The 25921-nt window shown below is 44.9% G+C and overlaps 1 long non-coding RNA gene across 1 annotated transcript; it reads left to right on the top strand.

Moving 5' to 3' along the window:
* The first annotated feature begins 534 nt into the window (after positions 1-534).
* On the top strand, positions 535-22013 carry LOC115614289. Its single transcript, XR_003993675.1, has 4 exons — positions 535-548; positions 1603-1607; positions 19460-19468; positions 20772-22013. It is a non-coding gene; the product is annotated as an uncharacterized LOC115614289 (long non-coding RNA).
* The last annotated feature ends 3908 nt before the right edge of the window (positions 22014-25921 follow it).

Genomic DNA, 25921 nt, shown 5'->3' with positions numbered 1-25921 from the left:
GCTTGCAGTCTCGTTGTGAGGATGCAGCAAATCAAAAAGAGGAGCAGATGGCATTAGAAGATGGCTTAATAAAATGAGGAAGAAGGCTGCTAGCAGTGTGGATTCCCCCAATCTTGCCCTCTTCCTGGGGAGGCTGCTGCACTCTAATGCAGAGCTCAGTGCCTAGCTGAGAAGAATGGTCCAACTGCTGAGGTGGATACAGTGTTTAGTGTCCACTTCTCTATCTAGGATAATGGATAATGACACCTCTTTTTAACATCTGAATGCAAGTGAGTCTGCATTCCGTGCTGTCTGTTGCCCAAAGGTTAGACTTAAAAGTAGCTGAACAGTCAGGGAGGAGGAGGAAGGGATGTTTCTATGATGCTGAAGTCACTGTTCAAGGCAGTAGTGCCGAACTCTGGAGGGGAAATCCACTTGAGGAAGCAAACTAACATGATGTAATGCTCTGAGAAAAACCACCAAAATCAGGAACTGCACCATCCTCAGTGTGGCACCTTTTGGTCTGGCTCTTCTGGGCTGCTGTTGACCAAGAGGTGCAGTGCTACACAGTCCCTGCAGGCGATGGGGCATTTGCCTTTCGTTTCACTGGATCAGGATAAGGGATATCATATAGAGACAGGACATCATCTGTAAAAGTTAAGTTTAGCTGCAGATATCCCAGTGATATTTATGCAGAGGTGCTTCTCTTCTAATCCATTACTATGCAGGTGTTATGCTTCTTGGTGTAACTGCTTTTCTGAAGTGCTTACACCTTCACCATTCTTGAGCTATTCACGTTGGCACCTGTTGGAAGTACCTGAAGTGCAATCAGGCAGATTGACCTGGTTACCCAACAGGTTGTTACACACCTGTAATTTTCTACCTTAAATCCTAATACTGCTGGGGGAGGGTTAATGGTAAGCGTGACTCGTGCCAAGTCACTAATGACCTGCCTGTCTTGACAGCTCTGATAAAATCTCTGCAAAGGGAGTTTGGAGGATGCCGTGCTCTGATCACACCACCTCATGTGGGTGCTTGTCTCCAAACTCCTGCTTCTGCCAGGAGACATCTTATTTGAAGATTGGAAGTTGACAGCTCACATCAAGCTTTTCAGTGACTTTAGCAGAAGGATCTTTAAGCTGTATTTATGATGTTACATGTTGTGTCATAGGTTGAACATCAAATAGTTTGGGATTTTTTTCATTGTCTTTGAAGGGACAACAGAAACATTGACCAGATTCCTTGAAAATATTCTGGTTCTTGAGCTCGTGTCTGTTGGGTTCTGTCACTGCTCTGTGCTGAGCTTGGTCCATCTTGGGGATGGATGACATCTGTGAAGTATTTAAGTGATTGGATTGATAACTGGGGCATCTGTGACAAATGGCCTTTTCACCGGGCTGTGAGGCCTGCTAAATGCTTGCCCTTCATGCAGGTGTTACTCATAGCCGGGCAGGAGCTACATGTAAATCAGGAGACTCCTGAGTATGTGCAGCAGCTTGGGCACAGGTCTGGTTTGCAGCAGTGCTTCTTTATGTTTCTCTGGTAGAGTAAAGGTGTCTCAAAGTAGGTATGGATTAATTTCTCATCTGTTTGACCTTTCCTCAGTGACAGGGTGGTAGAGAGGCACCGTGACAGGAGGGCCAAGCAAACTGGTTGGTTCTGCTCAGCACGGTGGTGGGATGGGGCTGCAACAGTGTGCTGACAAAATGGTGGTGTATTCACTTTGTGCTGGTTTGTTCCAAATGCTAGCACTGTTCCCATGCAAGCAAGGAAGGAGGAAGTGGAGAATTATGCTTAATATTCATTTTCAGTGTAGCAGTTAATTGTAGAGTTCTCTGAAAAGTGAATGTACTCCCTTTCCTAGCATTCTTCTCTCTCTAAAACTGAGCATAGGTGAAAGCATGGGCTTCCCAAGACAGCTATATCAGCACAAGGTCATTTTGGTTTTGTCTCACTGTTCCATGTGCATTAAAAGGAAACAAATCCAGCTTTACTTGTATGTCTGAAAGATGAGACTTAAATGCAGTTCACTTATTTCTTCAGAAAGGAGAGCAAGACCAACCCTGATTACCTTTGAAAACTGAAATGTTTGGGGTTTAATATATGTAAAAAAGGTTTTATGTAGCTCTGCACAGGAAGTGGAAAAATAACCATAGTCCTTAAAAATGCTGGGAGAGAAAAGTATTTTTCACAGAATTGAAAACATTTGATTAAAAAGGCCATTCTTTAAGGCAAAGTTCTGATTTTTTTTTTTTTTTTTACTTGAATTCTTTCCCTATAATTGCTAATTTGTGGTTTGAACAGCACGTTATGCATTGCACTGAACTGTAAGATGGTTATGGCAGCTTGGATCTCTCAGAGCTCTGCTTATCTGTAATAACTGTACCTCAGCCTGGTTCAGACTTGCAGTGGGCGTTTGTGTTTATTTGATAGCTGAGATCAACTCTCTATTCTTTGTGATCTGATAAGAGATATAGAAGAGAAGAGGTAATATGTAAAATAATAATATGCTCAGTAGAGCTTTTATGTAACAAGAATGGTATAGGGTACACAGTGATCCAGTTTACAGTGGAGCATGAAAATGAGCTGTGCTGAAAGCTTTGGGAAAGGGAAAATATCTGTAGGAGAAAGTAAAGACATCCCAGGATTGTGTGGCAAAACACCAGTTTCCCTTCTGTGGCAGTGGAATGACAATCTAAGCAGCCATTTCTTTGCACGGTGTTGCTGGGTTTGAACAAGCATGTTTTGTTTAGGAGTGTGGTCCCAGGTTTCAAATAGTATCTCAGACATCTCTGATAAAGTGGGGACCTCTGAGCTGCTTTGTCCTGTCTTATTTCAGATTAAATACTGTGGCCCCATAAATGTGGGCAGGCTCAATCTTGTACTCTGTAAGGGAACAGTGCTTTGTATCACTCACAAAAATATGTATAATCCTCATATGGCCGTGATGGTGGTTGAATCTTGATACTTGAAAGAGGCACTGAGATGTAAAACCATGAGGTTGTTAGATCCCATTTTTTTACCAAGGAAGTACCTCTTTGTGCTACAGGCTGCTATATAGCCAGTGGTGGTCGTGCCTGAAGCCCACGAGTGAAACTCTTCCCCAGCAAATGATCCAACAGTGGCCTGAGCCCTGTACCAGCACCTGGATTGAACAGGGAAACAAGGAAAGGCCAAGTGCCTGAGCAGTCCTGCACTGCGAGGCTTACAGGGCTCATACAAATGGGGAGAACATCTCCAGTCTTTATTGAGGTTGATCAGCCTCCACAGCAGTAGACAGCAGAGCCCTGCTGCTGCCTCGGGAAGCTGTGTCACACACAAAGGCCTTGGTGGTGGCCATAAACGTGCAGCATTCAGTGACACCACAGCACAGGAGGCACCGGCTGGACCTGCCAGTGAACCGCACGGCTTGTCTCAGTGTGCCAGCGAGCGGGACCACGGCTCTGAGTCAGAGCAGCCTGTTCTTCACGCTGCTTGGGAAGCTGCCAAGTACAGTTTATCCTCTTAGGATTTCATCAGGCACAGCAGGGACAGAGTGAAGGGGAAGGGAAAGTTTGGGATGTGGTTCCAGAAGTATTGCAACTCCTTCTTCACAGCCCATCAGCAGGTTCTCAGCTTTGGTGTGGCAACAGTTCCCGGTTCCTGCAAGGTCAGGAGCTGCTGCCTCACCCAGAACAAGTGTTTAATTCTTTCCACTTTGAGGAAGAAGCAAGAAAAGAGTATGTTGGATTTCAGAATGGGGCAGTAGCCATTGTCCATCTCATACAGCAAATTGCAACCCGAGTTCCCACTACCTCCCAGTCCAGGGACATTTATGAGGTCTAGAAAAGGCAGAAGCAGGCCCTGAACAATGAGCTGCTGAAAATGGGCTCAGCTGCCATGGAGAAAGGGGCAGAAAGAGGCTTAAAAAGATTTTTTTCCAAGCAGGCCAGGTAGATCAAGCTCTTTGCCTCTGATGGTTGAAGGGACAGCAGAATAAACTTGGTAGAGTCATAGAATATGAGCCTACAAACTTAAAAAATGCTGGATCTTCCAGCAGAGCAGTCTGGGGATTGCAAATGGTAGGGCAGGTTTGAGTAGAATGTGTCTTTCTGTCTCCATTAAAGACCCTTAAAGAAGCTCCTGTTCTAAGAATTTCAGTTAGATGTCTGCATTTAGCTGGATCAATATAGGCATTAAGGGCTTATAGTACTCTTGTGCTGAATTAAAGGGGGGAAAAAAGTCCAATGTGTTTAGTGAATCATTTTTTCCTGGAAGAACATATTCCCAAAGAGTGAGATTACCTTTTTTTTCTTTGCTTTCTTTAAACCAGTTTCAATGACATGAATGTAGCTGAAGTGATGCACAAGTCTGGGCAGAATCCTCTCTCAGCTCAGAATTTCACCCCAGATAAGTCACTGCCCTGCTTTAATAGCATTACACCGTTAGCGTTGTACTTTGTGCCCTGTGGTAACAGTGTAAAACCGGTGGTGCTGGGGAGACAATGACATTCTTTTATGCCTTTTCTATTCTGATGGACCCAGCAGGCCAAAGATACCTTGGGGTGCTCACAAATGAAACGCAGCGCTTGGGGTGAGCTGTGTGTGCAGGTGGAAATTGCTGTGACTGTTTCTAATGTGATGTATAGTTGGTACGCAGCTCCTGCCCTACATGCTGCCCTCTGAGATGGGGTTTGCTGGAAGGGGACTCCCAGGAGTGCCTTAAAAATAAGAGAATGCCATGCAAGGAAAGAGGGGGGTCTGTCCTAGGTTTTCCCATCTCTTTATGCTGTGTCCCAGGAGTTGTCTTTGGCTGTTGTCTCTTGCTTTGTTCTGCATCCATGTTTCTTATATCGGATTTAGTGAACATGCTTCCCGCAGAGTTTTTTCCGGTCAGTATCACAATGAAATAAAGATATGTGGATAAAACAGAGGTTCCTTCCAAAGCACTACTTCTGTGCACAGGACATTTCAAGGCAGCAGCAAAGCATCACAAAACCCGCAATATACTGGTGCTGTGTTATAATACCTCTTGAACAGCAGTTGTTGGTTGCGTTCGGTTGGCTGAGGAGCCAGGAATTAGCAATAAGTGGTAAAAAACAATCTGACTGAAGGGTAATTGTTTTAAACAAAGATTTAAGAGCATTTATATGTGATTGGCTGGGAGGTTTTGAGTGAATTTAATTAATCTGTTTCCCAGTTTCTCAAAAAGCTCTGAATTTTTAACAAATTCTGTGTGTACCTGTAAAGGTAAAAAATGAAAGCATATTTATTTGAGGATGGAGTTTATATGTTTAAGCTGTAATACTGTTGGCTGACTGGTAAACAGTGAAGTAAATAAAGAGAAGAACTTCTAGAAGTAGCTGCAGCTCGCAAGGCTGCAGACTCCATGGGAACAGGATGGGTCCATGGGTGACAAGCTGAAATGGGCCTTTTGGCTTTAGCCTGACTTCTCGGGATTGGTTAGTGAATGCTGCTTAAAGAATCTTCCTCCTCTTGGAAGTCAGCAGTTCAAGTTAAAACTTATTTCATTTAACACTGAGTGATTTTTATATGAAAAAAAAGGACTGTAGCTGTCATTGCTGGGAGCTAACAGTACAGCTAGAGCAGAAGTAAATAGTCACATACCGTAAAGGCTACGTGCTGTGGCTCAGTAAGCACCCACAAAACCCATCTTTTCTCATGAATGGCTTTTTCTTCTAAGACTTTTCCTTCCTGAAAGCATTGGTATGTAGGAGACTCTGCAGCATGTCTCAAACTTCATCAGACCCAGTTAGCCAGAAGAGAACAAGACAGGGTCCTGAAACAAGGACAAAAGCTCTTTGGTTTCCTCAGAGAGGTTTCCCACTACCACAAGCATTCTCTCATCACTCCCTCCTCTGCACAGAAGGGAACCTGACATAACGCAAATTAATTGCCTTTCTCCTGGATGAAGGATCAGGGTGTGAGCTAGAAAAACTTACCCACAAAGACTGCTTTTTACTGTGGGCAACAGCACAGAATCCCCTGGTCACTGTCAATATTGCTTCATTCCTTCTGTGGTCTATAACTTTGAACTGAAAGAGGCTAGATCTAGGTTAAATGTAAAGAAGAAATTCTTCCCTGTGAGCGTGCTGAGGCACTGGCACAGGGTCCCAGAGAAGCTGTGGCTGCCCCATCCCTGGCAATGTTCAAGGCCAGGTTGGACACAGGGGCTTGGAGCAACCTGCTCTAGTGGAAGGTGTCCCTGCCTGTGGCAGGGGGTTGGAGTTGGATGAGCTTTAAGGTCCCTTCCAACCAAAACCATTCTGATTCTATGCCATGGCCAGTGAGGGGAAAGGGAAGATGCCTTGTGATTTTTATGGTGAATCTGACTAGTGGTGAAAGCAGCCCTTCACGTCTTATGGAGTGTGAGTAAGGATATATCATGGGTAACATGTCAGCCAGCCAACCTGACCTGAGTGGTGCTGCTTGCTAAAGCCAGGCTGTCATCAGAGTCTCAGAGATGAGGGGTGTTGGATTTTTAGGACTTTGAGACAGACTCCTGTCAGCTAAAAGAAGTTAAATGACACCCAGATGATGTAAGTATTCCTCATGGATTTTTTGTTGCATAGGTGAATGTTTCCAGTAGATAGGAACAGCCCTGAGTACTATTGTTTCTGTTCATATGTAGCTACACGAGCATATAGCTGTCTTCACAGCCACTGGTGTTGACACAGTTACCCAGCTCCAAGTTACTCTGCTGCAAAGGATTGAAGATGGGACCAAACATTGAAATCACTCTGAAACTGAAGCCACCACAAAATAAGAGCTGCTCGTTAAGCAGTGTGTCATGGAGAGAACATGTGGCAACAGTTTCTCAGAACTCATATTGGCTTAAGTGGTATCAAAGAGGAATTCAGCCTGTGGTTGTAACCTGTGCCAGGGGTTCCCAGGTTTGTGTTGCGGTAATGCACAGGTGGTAGCAGTAGCAGCCATAGGTATTAGCAACAGCCATCATTGTCAGTACTGGAGTCAAGGGCAGATCATGAGACAGTGGCTGCTGGATATGTGCTGTTCCATGCCTATAGGGAGGTGTGCCGCCCATTTGCACCCTCCCATCGTGTACTTTCCTAATCCTTAAGCTACCATATTTTTTCCCAGAGGGACCCATCCTCCCTTTCTTGAGTCAAGACCCACGCTGCTCTTTGAGCAGTTTGATTTACAAGACCCCATCTCCATCAGCTGTAACTGTGCTCATGGAGGTATCTTCCCTGTGACCTGGGTAGTTACTCCTTCAGGGATTCCAGTTCCACAGCTTAGGAACCACTGGCATGTGTGTTCATGAACATATCGAGGTGATCTCTTTACCTCTTCTCTCTGGGAGAGTGCTTCTTTCCCTGCAGCAGGTGGATCCAGTTGAGAGATGTTCCTCTGTGGGTTTTACACAGAGCCCTTGAGATAAGATTATTTTAAGCCAGGCCCTTGCAGAGAGACACTAACCACTGAGTGCCAGAAATGCATCCCTTGTAAACTGCATTGCATTAGTAATGAATTAAATGAATTGCTGAGGTATCAAAACAGCACAGGCTGGGGTGAAATGTAACTGGTAAGTGGGAAAGACAGTGATGAGTGAAAAAACATTGAAAATAAATCAAGCCACGTTGCCCTTTCCTGATTTTCTAGGGCTGGTTTGTTCTTTAACAGCTTTATTAAGTATATACAGGTGAGCCGACTCCAGCACAGACTTGAAATAAAAACAGTGGACAGGCACTAATGCTCTCAAGCAAAGGGCATAACAGCTTTCTGTTTGCCTGTATTCCACCTTTCCAAGCTTTAAAGGGGATTACAGTGAAGACAATATCTTCATAAAATACAGACAAGCAGTTACATCTAGTAAAGCATGAAAGTAGGAAGGTCTGTCTCTCTTGTCCCAGGGTAAGGCCAGATCTTTCAAGATAATCCTCATCAGATCTCTGACCTCTTTAACAGCCTCTGCTGCACAGGAGAAAGGTCTCAAGGACAGTGCCTGAGTGAAGAATGGTGCATTGCAAAGCAGGCTTCTCAAAAGAACACCTGCAGCTTCAAAGCAGCACAGGGTGAATAGCTCAGATGTTTTGTGGTGAAGTAAACCTTATTTACTCTTCATAAAGCTTCTCATGGGGTACTATGCTTTGTAGATCCTTGCTTCCAGAGGTGGAGTAGTGCAATATTCTTTATTCATTCTTTTAAGGTTACCTTCGATAATGTGGGCAACCAATCCAGAGAAAACTGATGTTCTAATGACTTATAAGGCTATATGACATCCCAAAAGAACTTGAAGGTTTGAACTGAAGCACTGGCAGGCCATACATGCTGTAGGATGTACTTTGCGTATAAGTGAATGTGTACAGCATCCACAGAACTTATCTGGGTAATTATGTGTAGAGAGGACTGGATGCTTTATCTTCTTCTGTACTTAATACTGTAATTAGTGCAGGGAATTAAAATTGCAAAGGAAAGTTTTACCTCTTGGCATCCATGGTTTTGATAGTTCAGAGTCAGAGTGCAGCGTCACCAAATGTGGGTTTATTTCTCCACTTAGTTCTTCAGTAACAAACTATTGAAAATCAAACATGTCAAGGACAGCAGCAGATTGACTCAGAGTTTAGAAGAGTTCTCCATTTGTATAGTAAAGGATGGAGCTGAGGAGGTTTTAAAAGAAATGTGATTGTGTAGTATGTTAATCTGAGAACTCTTTAGTGGCTTTGTGCTGTTTCTGTAACTCAGATGTATGTAGCATTGAACAGATAAAATTTCAATTTTATTTGGTACTCTGTTATTGCATGGATGGCCTGTGAGTGTGGAGTAACATTTGCAAACCACTGAAGGAAGCCAAAAGGTCATCAGGGAGCCCTTGGCTGTTCTCCCTCCTGGCAGGCTGCTCTCCACATCCCAGAGTAACCACCAGTTTGGCTTTCAAGAACTGTGGCTAAACAGTTGTCCCGGTTTGTGGCAATACTTTCACTCTACAAATGGGAAGAGCCCATTTGCAAATGCCACAGTTTGTTAGTTCGTTCCAGTATTTGGTCTATTTGTATATGTCTCCTCTTTTGCAGCCTAACTAATTGCAGACCTGATGTGTCAGAACTCATATGGATAAAGTCCTGAGCAATCTGGTCTCATTGGAGGTTATCCCTGCTTTGAGCTAAATTGGTGGACTAAATGAAACCCAGATGTCCCTTCCAACCTCAATTACATTGTGACAGACATAGTGGATTGCTCTAGTGCTGGTTGTAGCACTCACTTAGTGCCTGGCCATGTACTGAAAAGGCTGAGAGCCTTTGTTTAGTTGCTGACAATTGTCTTTACCTTTAAGCCTGAATCTTCTCCATGGTAGTTTTCAGCAACTGGGTGTATTCTGTCATCTTTGCTATATTCTTCAGGATCAGTCTTTGTGAATTCTTGTGCAAAAAATGACAAGATAGGAGAGAGGGGGCTGGAGAAAGCAGAAGAGTCAAGGTCCAAGCACAAGACAAGCCTTTAAAAGAACCTCTCCCTTAATTATACATAATAGACTTTTGTTTATTTGTTCTTTACTTCCCTTTGAAGTCCTGGGAACTGTCAGATGTGGGTAAAGATTCGGCTGGATCGTAGCATTGATCTTGTTGGGCAATTTGGGGGGTGATTTTTAAGTTACCCTAATATTTGTGGTTAGTTCTGAACACACCAAGTGCCTGGACTTCTTTAAGATGAAACCACTAATTTGCCCACTGAGATTCCAAACCCAGATTTTTTTCTACTTCCTTCTACCCTTCTCCAAGACCAGAAAATGCAGTTCTTCAAAGAAGAACTTTGAAGAATCATTTCAGGCTCTAACCTAGGAATATCAGCAAGAGGTGTAGGCAAGTATCTGTTTGGGTTGGGGCTGGAAGTGTTCCCCTAGTGAGATTTAGTGAACACCCTGGGTTCCTGGCTAGAAGGGTTGATGGGCCTGGCTTCAGCCCACTGGGGGTATCTGGTGCAGCTGGGGCTGGCAGCTCAGAGGGGGTTTGTGTTTGGCTTTGCACAGGATGGTTCAGTAAAAGTGCTGGGGGGAGCAGTTCAGCCAGACACTTAATTGAATGCTAAAAGCAACAATTTCTTATTGGGTAGCATGAGGTATCTGCACTCCTAGGATTTAAAAGCTTTTCTGTAAATGCAGTTGTTCATCTGACCCTTTTCCATTCTTTTCTCTTCTGGGCTCCACCTAGGAGAGTTCTGCCCCAAAAGAGACACCCAGTGAGATATTTCTACTCCTTTCACTGATGGTCTCTTCCCTTGCCTTTCCTTTTGTCCTTAGTGGAGTCCCCCAGGCAAAGTGGGGTCTCAATCCCCAGCTGCCAGCCTGCATCATGATCAGCACTGGGCAGAATTCAGGTTCTTACATTGTCCCTCTCTGCTATTTTCCAACCATAATATTTTTCTTCCCTTTCTCTCACACCCATTTTATAAGCACATTTTCTAAGGTCTAACTCTAAGCCCAGCACCCAGTCAAAGCAGTGGGAGGATGCTTTGCATGCCAAGGAGAGCAGAGTTCTCATTTGGTGGTGGCGGTGGACGTGTGTGTAAGTCCCTGCTGGCACATTGACTCAGTGGCTGTTGTGCAATTGGAGTCCAGGAATCCACATCCAGAGAAGATAAGTGCATGATGGTTACACAAATCAGCAGGTGCAGCCTCTCAGAGTGGAAGGATTTATGTGCTGTGTGACTTGCAAGAAATCGTTGGATAGTGTTGTAACAGACCCAGCACATCTGGGAGCAAAGGATTTCAAAGCTGGGTTGGAAGCTGGGAGTATCTGCATGACTGTTACCTCATTGAAGATAAATCTAAATAAAAAGACTTTCCCAGCTAATAATGTGACATGTAATTTACCCAAAGTTGAAAGACTTTTTCAGTTAAGCTTGGGGAGTATTTATAGTAAAAAAAAAATAATATTAGAATCAGATATTCTTTAAGAACAGTGCCTTATATGAAAAGAACTGTGATTCTGCCCTCAGGAAAGAGGCATCTTTATGAAAGCTGATCATCGTTCTGTGGTGAAGAGAGTATTAGGAACAGAAAAGTAAAAGCAATGTAGAAGGGTAGGGAGAGTGAGGTGCAGTTAATATAAATGAGAAATGGAGTTCAGAAAACTGGAAATGAAAAGGAAAATGTAAAATTATCCTTGGCTGCTATCTTCAAGGACGAGGGAGAATTTAAACATCCTGCTTGAAACAGAAAAAGAATTGTGTAAGGCCTCTTTGAAATGGAAATGGTGCAATTGTTAATGATGATGAAAATAAGTAGAAGCATTTAGTGAGTAGTTCTGATCTGTTTTGGATGACAGCAGAATAATACGCTAGAATCACAGGAAGATAATGAATTAATTTCTAAATTATTAGGCCTCAAGAAAAAAGTATTATAAAACACTGACTAGTAATAAGCTTTTTAGAAAGTACATGTTCAGATAACTTGCAGACAAGAGCCCCAGCGACGGTGTTAAGAAGATAGGTGGTTTGTACATGGCAGTTTTTAATACTGGGGAAATCCAGGACACTGGGTTTTTGGCTGGGGTTTCAATATGCCAAAAGGGATTAGTCAAGCAAAACAATTATATGGGGAGTTTAGAGTGACGAACTTCTCCTCTGGCTCCTTCCTTCTCTGTGGCTGTAGGGACAAGCTCTGGGGTTGGGGATTATCCTTCTGTGTACCTGCTGGATTTAAGGCCTCTCATGACTCTTGCAGGCCAGAATGACGCTTCAGCTTCTTTAGAAATAGGTTGTTCAGAGCCATTGAATCAAAATATAAAATAAATGAAAAGGTCTGGGTCAAAAAAAGGTCACAGTGTGCTGCTGGTTTGAGGGGGAAGTGAACTGGCTGAGCTTCAAAGCCATCATCCCCCAAAGCAGTATCAATTTGGATTAAGTGGCAGTGGGAGGTGGTAGCCCAGTGGTTATTCTTGGATATTCTGTTCACCGGTGAGTTAAGCTCCTGCTTAACTTATGAATTGATTTCCTTTGGAAATGTTCTGAATGATAGTGGGGATGCTGAAACTGTAATTCCTCTTTTGATGGGCTGGGAAGGGAGCATGGGGTCTGTACAGCTTCAAGCCTCCCTGCTAAAGAAAAGGTGTGCTTGCTGTTGAGCTTTGGTGTATGCCATGGCCCTGTCCATCTGCAGGGCCTGGATGCTCTCTAGAGAGCACGCCTGGGAGCTGAGGGAATTTTTCCACCTTTGCACCTTCTCCAAAAAGGATTTATAAGAAGAACTATAGGCAGGTCTTTCTATGTGCTGGCTGTGTCTCCACAGGGACATGTTAAAGGGGGTTTGCCTGCTGTGGGCTCAAGGCCTGGATGAGATATGAAAGCCCAGACTGCTCCTGCCTAACAAATTGCAGCATAAAAGTGTGAGATGTTGCCCCAGGAACCCAAAGGTACAGGCACATGCCCGAATGCCACTTACCAGCTGGTGCATTTGAGCTCCTTGCTGCAAAAGCATGCAACAGTAAGGAAAAGCCTGTTCAAAGGAACAGCAAGCCTTTGGGCAGAAAAAGAAGGCAGGGCTAAGGGTGAAGTGTTCAACTAGTTCACATGCTGATTCTGCTTCGAGTTATATGGTAAGAGATACTTATTATCTATATGTCTGTATAGTCTCCTGCCCCCCCGCTGGCTTTGCCTCACAACTTCTCATTCACCCTCTAGTACAGCTCTGCTGTCCTCAGCTTAAATGGGTTCACCACAATGGCAGAAGTGGTAATTCTGCTTCTATTTCCTCACTCTTCCCTTGGTTAGGAAGGTAACTTGGCTTTTCTTAAAACACTGGAGTGTGTTTCCCTGAATTGCGTTTGACGTGTATTTTTCAAATGTACTTATGTCTCCAGTGAGTGTTTTGTAATTTAAGAGTAAATGATTTCTTCTCGGAAATGCCAGTATCTGTGGATATCAGCGAGGCTTTTGTGTTGTGAGGTTAGCGCAGGGGTTAGGGCAGTCCATTTGTGCACTCTTACACTTCCCAATTTGCACTTGATATTATTCATCACTAATACGATTCTCTGCCTAATCTCTTGTTCCTCCTATCAAGCTGGTATCAGCAATGATGATGTGAAAGCAGTATTAATTATTAGATGAATGGAAGGAACAGAACTAGAAATGGAACTACAAATGGAATTATTAATATTTATGAACGCTTTATTATGCTGTAGTGTTTTGTGGACCTGCATTGAACAGCACCATACAAGAAACCCTTTCCCTGATGTGGCTTTACATAATCAATTCTGAGTATCTGGAGCTTTAAGTGAGTGTTTCTTAGATTCGGCTTTAGAGCCCAGTGCTGCTTTTCCACTGCAGGTGATGAAGGAGAGCTGGCTGGGCCCTTCCTGCTCATGTCTTGCCTCAAGGTGAATCAAAGGCACAAAGGCTGATTTAAGTTTATGCTACTGTTACCTGGTTCCTTTGTCCTATTTCTCTCTGTACTTTCTCACTTTCCCTGCTCTGTTCTCACCTTCTGCCCCCTGCAATAGCAGGGGGTGGGAATATGAAAGCAGTGCAGGGGAGCTCTTAATCTTTCTACCTCATCTTCTTGATCCAGTGGAGATCCCACGTTACACAGGAGACTTTTGCCAAGAGAAGTCAGTAGCTTCTACATGTGGGAAGTAAACTCAATCCTAAAATGTCTTTGGCAGAAGCTGTTTGGAGGACATTTCTAGGGACACGCTCTGCGCATGACAGGCTGTTACATCTGTTTGCAGAACAGTTGCAGGCAGCATGAGCAGAAGAGATGGGGAGGTACAACTGACCTCTTCAAGGGTATTGCTAAAGCTGGAAAACACAGCTCTAAAGTACATCTTAAAAGACTTTCCTGTGACTTAGCTCTGCATTGATATCTTTGCATGTCCTAACTGGCACTGTGAGGCTTGAGGTGCTGATACTATAGAAATACATAAAAATGATGCTTGCTTGCATTCACTGTCGGCTGCAAGCTTTGACAGTTTCTGAAGCATTTCAGCGCTTCTGAAATGTCTGACTGTTTCTGCTTACAGGATATTTTCTTTGTCCTATTCTTCTAGCATTTAGCTTAGAATGTGAAGAGATTTTCCTAATAGTAATATGAAAGCTAGTGACAGAAAAAAAGATTTGTTTTTAATGTAATTCTCTTATTCAGGCCCCCAGTAAAAATTAGAGGATTAAGAAGAAGAAAATGGACTCTTCTAGTTTATCTTGTAAGACCTATTAATAGTGAATTTGAGTGCAGTGCCACGAGCTCCAAACTCCTGCCTTCTTTCCTTGCTTTGTTAAGTGCTGCTGCAGCACTGTTGCTGCCTGTTGTATGCAGTTTATACACTGGATTAGCCTTTCAGTCACGGCTTTCTGTACCCGTTGCTGTTCATAAAAGCCACTGACAGAAACAGGTTAGCATTATTGCAGAGGTACTTCAGACAGGTCATTTCTTTCATCTATTAAGGATAAGGGCTTCAAGGGCATTATTATTGTACAGTGAATTGCAGACCATGACAGTTGTATCTGCTCAGTAATTTCTTGTGCGTGGGCTGTGCTCTCTGAAGTGTTCCATGCAATCCCTAGCTTGGGTCACTGAAGCCACATTTCATGTGAACAAGGGTTTATTCAGCTGGCCAGGATGAGTGTTTGGAGTTGAAACTCATGGTGGTTTCCTCCTGCCTCCATGGGGCTGATTACCACACATTCCTTTCTTTTAATTTCAGCCCTCTGTAGTTCTAGGAAAAGGTCCTTGATTAAGTACTGAGAAATGAGTCTATTTGCGGGTCTAATTTTGTTGCTTCAGTTACATTACTGTATGCTAAATATAGGAAGGCACTAAGCAAATCCCAGTTCCTGGGCTGAACAGGGTGTTCAAGAGCACTGTTTGAATTTAAATTGTGTGGCTTGGGCCTCTTTTTAATTCTAGCTAATGAACCTATTTCTCATAGAGTGTAAATCGGCACATCTACATTGATTTATAGGCAAGTAGCTGGGTCATCACAGTTTCACACAGCTAAAAATGAGCCTAGTGCCCAAGTCTTTGCTTCCTGTTTCTAATTGAAGGTGGCAGAGATAAATGGTGTGTCATGCTGGTGGAGTTCAGAAGTCCCAGAGGAACAGCAGAGTGCTTCAGTGTCTTAGCTGGTGTCCGAGAACCTAGAAATCAGCAAGTGGAAAATGTTTAACAACCTGTAGTTCACTGATGGCTCTACATTGCTTTCTGTGCTGTTCCCTGGCTGGGTTTTGGTTTTATAGCCCCAAAATCCATGAAAGATAACAATGAAGCCTGCTTGTTTTCTAAACATGGGCATTGCAGGGAGCTTCAGAGTCCTGTGTAAATGCAGATCTGCATTTTCCTTCTGTCCAGCAGGTGGAAAAAACCCATCCAACAAACAGAAAAGCACAGCATTTGAAGTGCATGGAGCACTTGTGTTAGGTGAGAGACTGATTGTGCTGGAGACAGACGTCTTATCTGCTGAACAGCTACTGTGTATCTCGGGGAGCAGCTCCGCCTGCAGGGCCTGTCGCAGCCGTGGCCCTGTCCTGGGGTGACCAGTTGTCAGTCGGAGCTGCTGCCTGGTCCATTCATTCCTGGCCTGTTGGCCAAGATGCCTGGCAAGGGAGCCCGTTTGCTGGGCGCTCAGCTGGGGCCTGTGGACACACGTCACAGGCTTTCTTTTATTTTCTTGCAAGGAGACTTGAGTCTGTATAAAAGATGGTGTGAATTCTCCTCCAGCCACGCTGCAGCCTGCAGCAGGATTTCTCCCTCTGTTCACAGCTCCGTGCTGCTGCCTTGTATTTCAAGGGCAGGTTGTGAGGAACAAACTCAGCCTGATTCCTATTTTCCTTTTGTGTGTGCCTCGAGGCTCTCCTCGCAGCTGGTGACTGCTCTATTTCCCTGCATCTCATTCAGAGTACTGTACCTACAAGCCAGATACTTGTCATCTCTAAAAGATGTTTGTTTCCACAGAAGAATAGCAATGAGGTTACCGTCTGCTCCCTTCACAGTCAGCCAGGCTGGGAGAAGTCCAAATATCCAATCATCCCTTGGAATTTGTATTGCATAGAGATAAAGCAGCCAAAAATAGTTTCCATGAGCTGGATGGTTCTATAGCTTTCTGTGTTTATCTAACAAGAAAATGTTAAGAAGTACAGTAGGTCATGCACTAAAGTGAGCAAAATCATGGGGCATGTGGGAGTTCATGGAGATGAGCTTATCATTTATTGATTAGATTAACTTAACCTCTCTCTGCTTAAGAATTGCCTGCAGTTTTCTTGCGTTGCTCTTATGTTTATCTGATAAAAGGAAAAACCAACCCAGCTGTACTGTGAGGAATTAGAGATGCTGAAAGAGGCTTTTGGGGAGGGGAGAGAGGAGAGTTTGCACAGCTCTGCCAGAGCCTTATTTTTTCCTGCCTTCCAAGAACAGGGCTGTGTTCCATCCCCTGCTGCCCCCTCAGCTGGTGCTGGGAAGAGCAGCTGAGTTTAGCTCACTGTTCCTGGAAGTCACCGAGACACTGAGCATCTAGAAACCAGCATTTTCTGTAGCAGGCTCTGCTTGAATGGAAAAGATGAGCTGATCTTCATCCCCCTTGTTCGCTAGCCTGGATTAACCCTCACTGCACCAAGACAGGCTACAGAGGCTACAGAATGTGCTCTCTTAGAAAGGGACAGCGGCTTTCTTCCTTCACTGAGGCCACGTGCCTGGAAGCTGCTCTGAAATACAATGTCACATCATCAGCCAAATGTATCCCTGATGTAACTCAGGTTTCCTAGATTTATTCTTTCATTTACTATTTCTTCCCCTTGCCTATCAGAATTGTAGCATGAGCAGCTCTTCAGCCAGGCAGTGGCCAATGTCCTCCTGGGCTCCACATTTCAGTAAAGAAAGTGCCTTTTAGGGTGCAAGGAACTGCTCAGCCACAGAATCCCTCCAAATTGTCCTGATTAAGGTATACCTCGAGAGGGTAATTACAGGATGGTGCTGGGTACTGGTGCACAAAAGGTTTGATAATGTGCTTTTAGAACCACATAAAGACCATGCTTGCTGTACGGTAAATTCCAGTCAGTTAAATGAAATTACTTGTGTGAGGGTCTGCATTTGCGTTACAGATAGGGAGGAGGAGTTTGTGGTTTATAATCTTGTCATTTGGATTCTGTTCCTTGCTGCATGATTGGGACCAAGTGCTGTTCTCCAGTGCCTTGGTTTCCCCTGTGCAGTATAGGATGTACTGATAACTGTGGTTCAGCTGGGGGTTGTGAGGGTTTATAAATGCCTGTGGGTCCCCAGGCAGAGAGCTCTCTGGAAACACAAGCTATTACTGGATCATTGGAAAGGCACTGGCTCATTTACTTCTTTCTTAGGCTGACTCAAAGCTTATTATTCCACAGCTGTGACTGTCACAGCTGTTAGCCCCAGTGTCAAATTTATCTAAGTTTGGTGCCTGTGATGAATCTGACAAGGTCCAGAAAACAGTTTAAGGTGACCAGAACATCGCAGATGTGGGCATTTCTATTGCTATTTGCATGGATGCGATTATAGCTGTAAATGAGTAGTCCAAAGGTTTTTCTCTTTCAATGTTTCTGGCTTGCTTTATTCAGGGGAGAGAGAATATCTCTTCCTTTCCCTCTGTGCCTGAAAATGGTTTAGACTCCTCACTTGAGCTTGCCTTGCTGCTGTTCGAGTTTCATGCTTCACACTTCAGCAACCTGTAGTACTGCAAAGCAGAGAAGAGGCTGTGGTGTGTGAATTCTGTCCAAGACTCTGGCCTCTTGGGAGGGAGCTGAGTGAACGGCCCTATCTCCTGCCTCCTCCCTGCCACCGCCAAGGAAGCACTGTGGTTTGGTTAGCTGCCTGGACAAACAGCAGTGGGGAGGTTTTTCTGCATGAGCACATTCTGGGGCAGTGTCAGAGCACGGTGCTGGAGGCTGCCCACCCCCCCGGTACCTGCAGGGTGCTGAGGTGCTGTTGGGGCAGCTCACTGCGTGCGTTGCTCAGCCCTTCTGTTGCGTGTGGTCTCGTTTCAGTTTGTGCAAATTCTTGCTGCAGCGTGGGAAGGTGCCAGAGCAGTGATGGTGCTGATGCTGATGAGACTGTAGAAGTTTTTTGTTTGACTGCCTCAGTTCTTGGAATTGATCTGAGCCAGGCAGCATCTTGAAAAACAGTAACGAGAAAAATAAACTCTTCCTCCTGATGCTTTGCTATCAGCACAGACTCAAAGGGGAAAATGGAGCTGCTGCAAAAGAGTGCAGACATCCTGTGTAAGGAGGAGGTGTCAGCAGCTGAGCCCTGCTCACAAAGCAGCATTTAAACAAAAATCCAGGAGTACCTGCTTGGCTGGACACAGCTTCATCACTGTAGTGTGCCCACAAGGTGGGCGAGTGCTTGCATGGGGCAGAAAAACTAACACATGCTTATAAAGCAGGACATCAATAGTTTCAGTCCTTGCACCGTGGTCTTACCAATAGTTTTGGTCCTTGCACTGTGGCCTTACAGATGCTGCCTACAGGAACAAAATATGCTCCTGTTTCTGAGTAACACTCTGATCACAGCGAAATAAGGAATTACAGCATAGGATCTCACTGAACCCATAATAACAACCACAAATTTCCACCAAATTGGTTTTCCATCAGCCTTGAATTTTGATGGGTGAGGAATAAGAATTTCCTTTGATTTGAGCTTTACAAGAAAATGTTACCTTTTTGTTCGCAGAAGCTGTAGGGTTGGTTGCCTGGTTGCCCGCTCCCTGCATGCAGTTCCTATACACAGCTCTTCTTTCCAGGCTCAATAGCCCTGGGACATTAGGTCATATGAGCTGTGACATTTGTCCTAGAAATACCAAGCTTGAACCTTAAAGTACTCATTATTATTTCCATTACAGAACTACTCAGCATTTTGCAGTTTGGGATGCATTTAATGTTACAGGCATATACTGTCCAGCAGCCACCACCCAGGAAACTTGCATTCCATACCAGCGAGGCAAAGAAAGGGGGGAAAAGGGACCTGGAGCCCAAGGATGAACAGCAGTTTGTCTTGGGATAGCTGACAGGTTGGGGAAGAAATGAAAATAGGCTTTAGGTCTTCTGGGTCTCACCAGCATCTTCACTGTCCCTTAGTTGTGGGTAAAAGTCTCTGAAACTGGTGGTTTGATCACTTTTGCCTCCTAACTCAAACATAAAGAGCATAACAATTTGCAGTTGAAAGACTGTATAGTATTTTTTAGTGCCATATTGTGCATGGTTAGGACTCTGAAACAGTGCTTGAAATACAGGGGAGATCTACTTCAGATGGGCAGAGCATCTGCGGCCCTGCAGCCCCAGAGCCTACTTGTGTGGTGGAGTGTGAAGCTCTCCTGGAAGCACAGAACAGTCCCTTATGAAAGTGATACTTCTGGGGAGTGGATTATGTCTCTGAGAAGGCCTGGGTTTCCCTAACTCATGCTGTGTTCATGATTTCTTAGTGGGTTTTGACACCAGCGAGCTGGGACAGGCTGGGGCCTCTTCTGACTTCAGAGCAAGTTTTTGTGCAAGCCCACAGGTAGCAGCAGTGTGCCCTTGTGCCGGCCATGCCTGCACCAGGACAGCGAGCCCTCCTTGCTCTCCTTGGTCAGTCAGTAGTTAGTTTGCAAAGGCATGGTTTTGTCTCCGGGGAGCAGAGGGTTGGAGTTTGGAAGTTCAGTTGGCATCAAGCTCCCAGAGGTGCCTGAGAGCTTTACTTGTACAGCAGAAGTTTCCAGAAGCCTGCTCATGTCCTAAGACCTTTGTGCACCAGGTTCTGTACTGACACAGGCAAAGGGCTGAGCTTGTGAGTGCTAATGCTGCTTGTCCCTGCATTCATGGTGAGGAAATAGGGACAATCCTGTATGGCTGAAAAAGAGTGATTTTTGTGTCATGTTCCACCCCCCTGCTTTAGGGCTCTGGTTGTTTTTTAGGAATAGCCTTTACACACAGACTCAGAAATGGCGACTCTGGCTCTGGCGTGTAGTGAGAACTCAAAGCAAATGGTGGCCTCTTTCCCTAACTGTAACGTTTCTTTGTTCTCTCAATCCCAGGGGCATTTTGTTTGCACTGTACCTTCCTCATCACTCTGAGGTGACTCTCCCTACAATCTTTCCTTCGTCCTCTCTGCCCCCATGCTTGGCCTGCACTCTTGGCTTCTTTCCTCCCAGTATCTTATATAGAGCTCTCCCCGACTGTCCCCTCACCAGTCTCTTCCCCTCCTATTGCCACCACACTTGTCCTCTTCTATCTCGAATTCTCTCTTTGTGAAAGCCTTCCCCTCTGCTTTATAGCTGGTTTCTCTGCAGCTTTCAAGTACTTACGTCCCTTCCCTCTGTCTGTGAAAAGAGAATAAATAGACTAAACAAGAGGTTTGCCAGGTCTTTGCTGTGCTCCTGATAAATTCAGTGCTTCTGTAGCTGCCGGTTCTGCTGCCGGCGCGGGCAGGGAGCCCAGCATCCCCCTCCCACACGATGAGCTCACAGGGAGCTGTCGCGGTTTATTCTAAGAAATCAGCTAATGTACAGTACTCGGCAGACGCACCCCTCCCCTGGGAGGATCAGCAGAATTAGGATGTGCAGCAAGTTATCTCGGGGATTACACAATCTTATCACCTCCTCCAGGGTGCCAGGGAGCAGAGAGCACCAGGCCCTCTGAGTCATACTTCCCCCTGAAACACATACAGGTTTCCTGACTCACTTCCTCCCAGGTTTCCTTAGATCTCTGCACCAACATCACAGGCCAAAAAAGAGTGACAGAGACAGAGAAGTTGGGGCAGCCGTGGCCTCCAAGCCATGGTAGTGCCTGTTTCATACTCCCTGTCTCTCCTGACTTTGGGTGGAAGGCAGCGCTGCTCAGCAGGCAGTGCACAAGAGCCACTCACTGCTCAGTGCTGGGGAGGTGGTAAGAGTTTTATTTGGCCAGCTAAGACAGCAGGGACCTAGCAGAACGTTTTCAGTTCCATGGCTGGTTTGTATTTTTTGACTTGCAAACACCCCATCATATATCTACAAATTACATGCACATGAATGATCACCTTCCTAGGATAGGCAGCTTGTTCTTGTACCATCTGAGCCTGGAACGGAGAGAAGGGGTAGGCATTGGGAATGGGCAGAGCTGCTGTGGCACAAATCCTACCCCAGGACCCAGGTGGTTGCCCAAAGCAGATGATCTGGGCGATGCTGGTGAGCTTGCCTTGCTGCTGGCTCTTTGAGAGCTGGCTGCAGCATCAGGGGGATGCTCTGGTAGCTGTTAGCTCTCTGCATACTTACTGGTTTTCTTCATGCCTCTGGCTCCGGATTTGTAATTCTCTCTTGTGATGAGATGGTCTATGATTTTTTTTTTTGTATTTTATTTTATTTTTAACAAAGTTCTCAGCTGTTGTAGTGACAGGGAGAGCTTGGAAAATATGACTTTTAAAGGATCAGCAGTCTGAAGGCCAATAACCAGCCACATGCAACCGTTCCACCCTGACACCTCTATTACTAGCATTTCAGTCTCTTGATTTCTTGAGATCTGACTCCTGGGTTCAGAGCACTTGGAATAATGCTCGTGTCACTCACTCACCTACTTCAGTGGAGTGGGAGGAGAGTGCTGAGTTACTGGAATAGCTGTCTCTTCAATACCTGGAAACATTCTTTCTCTCTGCATCACAGCCTAATTTTGGAGTGCACCGTGTGATGTAAAATGAAGTTCAAGTTGCTAGTCATCCCCAGGGCTCAATTTTGTCAAGCCTTTATATGAGAAAAAGGATCCGTATGAGGCCTAAAAGGTGCTGCTTATCTTTGCAGTAACCTGACTGGCAGCGTGTGTTTCCAGGACACGTTGATAGAAAGTCAGAGCCGGGTTTGGTGTAGCACTCCCATGCAGAGCTCCAGATCAGACTGGAGCAGCTGGCGGACTTCCTGACATCTGCCGCTGATACCACCCGTGTGCGCTTTTAAGTCAGTAATATAAAGACATCCTACTGACCTGCTAGCTTGGGTCTCCTCCCTGCTGTTAGAGGACACATAAAAATGAAGAGGCCTTTCTGTGTTTTTTAGCATGACTTCTCTGAAAACACTAGAAGGAGCTTAAAAGAGAGTAAATGTGACACCCGGTTCCTGTGTTTATTTGCGTGCTTGTAGTTTGGCTGCTAGACAGGGGATGGAAGTGTGACTGTATGAGACTCCCCTTGGGACTCCTTCCCTCCTACCCAGGGCGTGTGGTGTTGAACAGAGATTTACTCACTAGTTAGTGAATAAATTGTCCTAGGGAACTGGATGTGGGTTAGTTCCTTGGGAAGTTTGGCTTTCTGTACAGGTCAGTAGGATGTCATGGGACAACCGGGCCCCACTGAGATGGGACAATCAGGCCCCACAGAATACAAGGCCTCAACTTGTATTCTGCCTCACAAATAAACTCTTTACAAGGGATGAAATGCTTTGGAGTGGGTAGAGCATAGAGTTTTCTGTTACTCTGACAGTAGAGATGATAGGAAGGGGGTTTTCTTCTTTCTTTCCTCTTTTTCTTCCCCTGCCCTCCCTCCCACACACCTCCACAGCAGGAGCATACACTGCTCATCTAGTTAGCTACTACTAGCCCAGGAATGCTGCATCCCAGCAGTGATGTCCCTCTGCCTTAGCCAGGAGATAATAGTCATGTATTTTCCACTCAGTTACAGGTGTGCGAAGCCAGCAACTGTACTCATACAAGAATCACACAGTCAAGTACTGGTTTTAGAGACTTAAAAGAAGGAAAGACGCCAAAGGTTCCCCAGCTTTAAGCTTTCGGAAGGGGAGAAAAGGGGAGCCTGCAGCCCACCTGTGTTTGGAGAACAGGAGAAAGAGCAATGGCCTCTGCTTTGGGCAAAGGGAGATGGTTTGGGGAGTCTCAGCTGCAGGGGAATAGGAGGGGCTTGTTGTGGAATATCCCAGAGAGTGTCAGGTTTATCACTGTTGAAAGGAGGGATTACCCATGTGACCAGATCTTAACACTGAGCATGTGAGAAGACTGGCATCTCCTCTTGGAAATACGTAGCAGCTGATTACTGTGCCCGTTCCTGTGTGTGTTGTGTGACTGTGTTTTTCCATTTCTTTTTGCTCTCTTTGATTGACGTACAATCTTTGGCCTTTAGACAAAAAATGCTATAGGATAGAGTGTTGAATTCCTATTGGGATTGGCAGAGGAGAAGCCTGACCTAACAGGCCCCTCTTCCCCTGTACTCCCACAGCGTAGCTTGTGTGGGAGTTGGGTGGATTGAAGGGTAGAGAATGGCTTGGATGTGACTAGCGGAGGAGAGGCTCCTCTGCTAACTTTGGAAAACAACCAGCTTTGCTCTAGCTGTCCCACGCTCAGAGAGGTGGAAGGATTTCATAATAGCACCTGGTCCATTCTTCCTTTCCCCCCTCTGATATTCCAAAGTACTATACTGGAATGCTGGGAGTTCATCCCCTGTCTCTGTGAAGATTTTTCTCTTCATATATCTAAGAGTTAAAGTAGTAGTTTTACATTCTTGTCTTATGCTTATGGAAAAAGTCCTTGCTTGGCAGCTCTTGCAATCTAAATAATGCAAGATAAAACCACAACAGATAAAACACAGGGCACGAATCACAGGAAAGGTTAGCGAGAGGACAGCTTAGACGTAAAACAGTTTAGACAAACTGAACCAATTTATGTTTTTTTCACTGGAAAGGTTGAAATTGGTAACAAGGGGAGAGGACTTTCCTTGGAGGCTTGCGTTGATCTTGCAGATCTGGCCAGAACAGAGCCCTTTGCCCAGCTGCTTCCATGTCTCAGTCTCCTAAACCTGGAGAAGGGGAAAGTCTGTGCAGCAAACAAAAGGCAGCTTTGACGTCAAGACCTGGGACTGTTGCCCTGACACTGGGAGGTGGAGCACAGAAAGGAATCCACAGCTAATAGGCCCTGGACTGGAGTGCACTTTGGCAGAGGGACAGCTACTACCCCTTCTTTCCAGGAATTATATTGTTTATTTCTATCTCACTCTCTCTGGCTAAAGTTACCCTAGTCAGGTTTCAATTCACCTGTCTCTACCATAAAGTCATCAGCGCCCAGGAAAATCTAATCTGCAGGCTCCCTGTTCTCCCTGCCCTCTTCCCCGAAGAGCTACGCTGCATATTTGTTTTGTTGCTTTGCTTTGATGAGTTTATGACCGCAACTTTCTCTTACTGAAGCACTTGCTGGTGCAATTTAATAAGCGCCTAACATGCAGTTTGCTCTGTGTGGGGCTGCATGCGTATGTGTAGATGTTCAAGTGAGGATCGTTCCTGCCTGCGAAGGAGGAGTGGTCTCTGTGTGTGTGCACATAGAGCTCACTCTGTTAGCAGCAGCAGATTCATTTCAAATGGCTCTGTCCTGAGGATAAAAGCTTTGTTCTGGGAAGTTTCAAAGTGTCGCAACACAGTGCGGTAACAACCTGAAGTTCAGTGGATTGGTTACATGACTCTGGATTTGTTCAAAAAGGCACTATTTTTACATCAGTTTCAGGTTGCCAGGCTTTCCTGGGCAAACTTTACAAACTGTTGAGTCATGGACCAAACCTTTAGTAAACTGTCCCATATTTTCTGTTCTGTTCATCTTTCCTAGCTCTGCAGTTCAGATCAGTGCATATATGCCCTCTGTGCACTTAGGAACACTGTGCAGCCTTTGACAGTTTAGGAGCTGAATCCCAGCCTGTGCACAGGATGGCAAAGGCACTCTCAGGTGTAGCTGTGTTTGGCTGCATATGACCCAGGAGGAGATGAAGCAGAACTTCATGACCAGCTTTGGAAAGCTTTGCTTAGTAAATCAAATGCAAGTTTGTCTGAGTCCTGTGAGTTATAATCCCTGATTACTTGTTCTTTAGGTTAGCTACAGGGAGCAACCTGTAAATAAGCATTCCCAACACAGCACAAGGCAGTACTGCTGCTCAAGCTGTTATAGTAACAGGCTTTTCACCAGCTCTTATTTAACCCTTCAGAGATTTAAGATCATGAAAGTGCATTGCCACTCTTTTTCTGTATGCATGCAATATGAACAGGAAGTCTATGAGATATTAATGGTGTGAGAGTTTATAGCTCTTTTTGGGTTTGAGATTTTTGAATTAAATTCACCCCTTTAAAATACATGAGTTCATTTTTCCATTCATAGTCAGTTACTCAAGATGGTCCCTGGTGAGATCTGAGTTGCTCTGCTGCGTTGGCGGTCGTTTGCTCCCACCTCCCACTTCAAATTCAAATGTTCAAATCAAGGAGATATTATGAACTGAGTGTTCAGCAGCCTCTCAAATAGGAACATTTAAAAGGGGATGATTTTTTTTCTTCCAGTTCCTAGTACAAGCCTGTTGCTCTCATCTTACAACACTCACTTGAGGATCTGCAAGTTTTCATCTTGATTCAGAGCTGTCTGTTTCTCTCTGTACTTCCCTAATCTGAATTCCTCACTGTGTATGTGTTGTAAGAGTTACTTTATGTGTCATACTACACAGAAGCCAGATCCTAAGAAACAGTAAAAGCTTCTTTTTAAAAAATGAGTTTCCTCTTACAACCTCTTGCCCCTGCTGTATGATCAGTGGTTGGCAGATGAGTGATTCTGTTCTTGACTTGTCTGATTTCCTGGAAGAGCCTGGCTGCTGGCTGAAGTGACCGCAGGAAGGAGGATGGGAGGGACTGCCTTGAAAAAAGGCTGGTGGTAGTTAATGGAGAAGAAAGAGTTCTTGGATCTAGTTGGATTTCCCCAGCCTTCCCAAGAAAGGGAGGAGAATGAATGCAGCTCTCCAACACTGCACTGATCCAGCTGCCTTTTGCCCTTCCAGATAGGCACTAGCTCAATGTTTCCATATTGAGCAACAGAAAAGATGCTCTGGTCTCTATCTAAAGCATCTTAACACTTTATACTTTGGTTTCTTCCTTTGTTTTACATTGCATTTTCATTAGAGCTTATGCTGTTACTTAGAGCCTTTGTTGTCTCTTTAGACTGCACTGTGAGAAGAGAAGGTGCCACCCAGCTGTTTCAGCAGTGGAGAAGGGAAGGTG

Source organism: Strigops habroptila, chromosome 11 (genome assembly GCF_004027225.2).
Source record: "Strigops habroptila isolate Jane chromosome 11, bStrHab1.2.pri, whole genome shotgun sequence".
NCBI lineage: Eukaryota > Metazoa > Chordata > Aves > Psittaciformes > Psittacidae > Strigops > Strigops habroptila.
The sequence above is the reverse complement of the archived record's forward strand: the minus strand, read 5'-3'. Positions and strand labels throughout refer to the sequence as shown.